This window comes from Trichechus manatus, unplaced genomic scaffold (assembly GCF_000243295.1).
Source record: "Trichechus manatus latirostris isolate Lorelei unplaced genomic scaffold, TriManLat1.0 scaffold00067, whole genome shotgun sequence".
Lineage (NCBI taxonomy): Eukaryota > Metazoa > Chordata > Mammalia > Sirenia > Trichechidae > Trichechus > Trichechus manatus.
In genome coordinates this window covers 14,094,505-14,098,834 of record NW_004444003.1, presented here as the reverse complement: position 1 = coordinate 14,098,834, position 4,330 = coordinate 14,094,505, and positions in this window count along the sequence as shown.

Here is a 4,330-nt window from a genome sequence, read left to right as displayed (position 1 = left end):
GACAAGACTACTCAAAAGGGCTATTTATACTGTACAGCACTCATATCACAGTTCCTTAGACAATTCACACTCCTACTATCCTAGGCTTTCAGTCATTTCCTTCTCTCCTAAAACTTCTAATATATCTTCCACATCCATTCTCAGCTAATGACCTTGCTTTCTATTTTGTTAAGAAAACTGAATGCTTCTGAAGCAAAATTTCACAAAAACTCCACTACCAGTTCTACCTACCTAATAACATCTGTACTCATGTACTCTGCCTTCCTTCCTGTTTAGAATAACTATCCATGCTCTTATTTAAGGAAAACTCCTCCGTGGTACACTAAATTCCCATCCCCATTTCCCCTAAGGAAATTACTCCAGCAACTTTTCCTTCTTTCCGTCTTTCTTCCACATCATCAACTTTACCCTCTCCACTGCATCAATTTGCATCAACATAGAAACCCACTGTTACTTCCCCCATATTAAAAAAAAAGCAACAAAACTCTTGACCCACTTGCTCTTCCAGATTATACCCCATTACTCTGGTCGCCTTTATAGCAAAACTCTTTGAATGATTTCTTTGTATTCAATTCTTCTTTCATTCTCCTCTAAACCCACTTTAGTCAGGTTTCCAATCCCATCATTCCACTGAAACTGCTCTTGTCAAGGTCAGCCATGACCTCCACATTGCTGAATTCAGGTCAATTCTCACCCTTATCTCCTCCCTGACATACTTTTTTTTTTTTTTTTCCACTTGGCTTTCAGGACACCATACTACGTTCCTCCTTCTTCAATGGCCACCCCTTCTAAATCACCTTCACTGGTTTCCCTTGCCTGGTATCTTCTGCCTCCCGGTATCCATTCTCCCTTCATTGTTTTCTTAAAGTCTTTATCAAACGTCTCTTTCTCAATTAACTGAGGCATCAACTGACCACCCTATTTAAAACTGCAACCTTCTTTTCTCCTACCCTGCTCTATTTTTTCTCCAGTAGTTCCTATCACCTTCCAACATGGAATATAATTTACTTATTTTTTATGTTTATTCCCTGTCTTTTGTGATCTCCCTCCCCACTACAATATATACTCCATGAGGGCAAGGATTTTATTTTATTTTTTTTGTCCTATGTTGTATCCACAGTGGCTAGGACAGTGACCAGCACAGGAGAGATGCTTGATAAATAATTGTTGAATTAGTGAATTAAATAAGGATGCATATCAGTTCTTGTGATAAGAAGTCTGTGCATATTTAACATTTAAAGTATAGTATTTATAATATTTAAGAATATTTAGCTTAATAGAATAATATTCAGTCTTATAATTGCAATCGAAAACATGCAAATTGAGTAAATAAGTTACACCTGTGATCTTAAACCAACCTCTTATAGTTTATAGACAGTTTTGGAACACTTAAGAGTACTTAATCACCATATTTATACTTTATTAAATTTTAAAACAATTGGAGTATTTCAGAAGGTTTGTAAGACAATTAAAGTCCTTAAAATAAAATAGAATATATTAAATTTATAAATGAAATCTGAAATATTTAAGAGAGTTTATCTAAGACTGTAAAAGGGGCCAAAAATTCACGTATATGCCCTTTAAAAGTGATTGTTTAAATTTACTAAACTTATAAACAAATAAAAGTTTTAAGCTGAACTTAAAAGCTTAAGAAATAACTAGGTTTTCTTATCTTAACTATTAACTATTACTTTTAAAAACAAAAGCAAACCTCTATATGGCATTAGTGGGTGAGTGGGCAGGTAAACACATACAAATGCTTTCCAAAACACCAGAAACTCACATTAACAACTGACCCTGGGTATTTAAGCATTCACTAGTGCCCTCCAGTGTCTGGAGAGAGAAATAACATGTGTACATTAAATAAAAATTCTAAACATTTAGTAAAAGTTTAATAAAGGAGCTAAGCACTGTGTAAGATATGAAAAGGAAAAAATATTTCATCAATAGTACTTAATACAACCTTTTTAATATAGTGAGAGATTTCACAGAGGTTTCATGGAGCAACTTACATTTGCAGTGGACTTTGAGGTAGGGATTACATCATATGGTCAGAGAGAGAGAGAAGAGAGAAAGCGGGCAGAGGAGAGACAGAAAAATATATGCTAGGAAAATGACGAGCAATCTAGTTTGAGTGGAATGCATGAGAGAACAGTGAGAGAGATAGGACTGGGAATTTAAATTGGAACTAGGCAGGACAGGCTCCTAATGCTATGTGCAGATTAGATTTTATGCTTAAGGCCGTGGGGAATCTTTGAAGCTTAGAGTAAGGGAGTAAAAGGATACAGGCTGTGCTTCAGAATATTCCTTCATAGAGTAGTGTGTAGGATGGGTCAAAGAACAACATTAAAAGCAGAAAAGCATTTCAATACTAGTGTGATAGTTAAGGAAAGAAGATTTGATGACCTGAGCTAGGATAGCTTCAATGAGAAGAAAAAGAAGGGAATGGATGCTGGAAAGATTAGAGAAGTAGAATTGATAGGACTTGAGTGCGTGTCTCCACAGGAGAAAGACCTGGCAATCTGCTCCCATAAAGACTACAGCCTAGAAAACCCTATGGAGCAGTTCTACTCTGTCACAAGGGGTCGCTATAAGTTGAAAAACAACTGGATGACAGCTAACAATAACAAGACAATTCTATATAAAGAACAAAAAATAGGAAGCAGTCAAAAATGATGGTGTTGTTTAGAATGTGTTTAAGAGGGAAGATAATAACATAAACGAGATAGAGAACACCAAAGGAATAGTGGATTTGAGGAAAATTATATATTATATATTTTTTTAAGACGTTAAATTTAAGTGTAAGCAAAGATGGGCAAAATATTGAATGATGCAGGAAGCATCAAAATTAGATGGAAGGAATACATAGAATCACTGTACCAAAAAGAATGGGTCGATATTCAACCATTTCAGGAGGTAGCATATGATCAAGAACCGATGGTATTGAAGGAAGAAGCTCAAGCTGCACGGAAGGCATTGGCAAAAAACAAGGCTCCAGGAATTGACGGAATACCAACTGAGATGTTTCAACAAACAGACGCAGTACTGGCAGTGCTCATTCGTCTATTGCAATAAATTTGGAAGACAGCTATCTGGCCAACCAACTGCAAGAGATTCATATTTGTACCCATTCCAAACAAAAGTGAGCCAACACAATGTGGAAATTATCAAACAATACCATTAACATCACACACAAGTAAAATTTTGCTGAAAATAATTCAAAAACAGTTGCAGCAGTACGTGGACAGGGAAATGCAAGAAATTCAAGCCAGGCTCAGAAGAGGACGTGGAACCAGGGATATAATTGCTGATGTCAGATGGATCTTGGCTAAAGTCAGAGAATACCAGAAAGATATTTACAAATGTTTTATTGACTATGCAAATGCATTCGACTGTGTGGATCATAACAAATTATGGATAACATTGCATATACTGGGAATTCCAGGATACTTACTTGTGCTCATGAGGAACCTGTGCATAGACCAAGAGGTAGTTGTTCGAACAGAACAAGGAGATACTGCATGGTTTAAAACCAGGAAAGGTGAATGTCGGCGTTGTATCCTTTCACCATATTTATTCCATCTGTATGCTGAGCAAATAATCCAAGAATTTGGACTATACGAAGAAGAACATGACATCAGGATTAGAGGAAGTCTCATTAACAACCTGTGATATGCAGATGACACAACCTTGATTGCGGAAAGCAAACAGGACTTGAAGCACTTACGAAAATCAAAGACTACAACCTTCAGTACGGCTTATATGTCAACATAAAGAAAACAAAAATCTTCACAACTGGACCAATAAGCAGCATTATGATAAATGGAGAAAATACAGAAGTTGTCAAGGATTTCATTTTACTTAGATCCATGATTGATGCCCATGGAAGCAACAGTCATGAAATCAAATGATGCATTGCATTGGGCCAATCTGCTGCAAAAGACCTCTTTAAAGTGTTAAAAAGCAAAGATGTCAATTTAAGGACTAAGGTACACCTGACCCAAGCCATGGTCTTTTCAATTGCCTCATATGTATGTGAAAGCTGGACAATGAATAAGGAAGACCAAAGAAAAATTGATGTCTTTGAATTACAGTGTTGGTGAAGAATACTGAATATACCATGATCTTCCAGAAGAAAGAACAAGTCTGTCTTGGAAGAAATACAGCCAGAATGCTCCTTAGAAGCAAGGATGGCGAGACTTCGTCTCATGTACTTTGTTTTGTTTCTTTTTTTAATATTTTATTGTACTTCAGGTGAAGGCTTACAGAACAAATAGTTTCTCATGAAACAGTAGTACACATGTTGTTTTATGACATTGGTTAACAACCC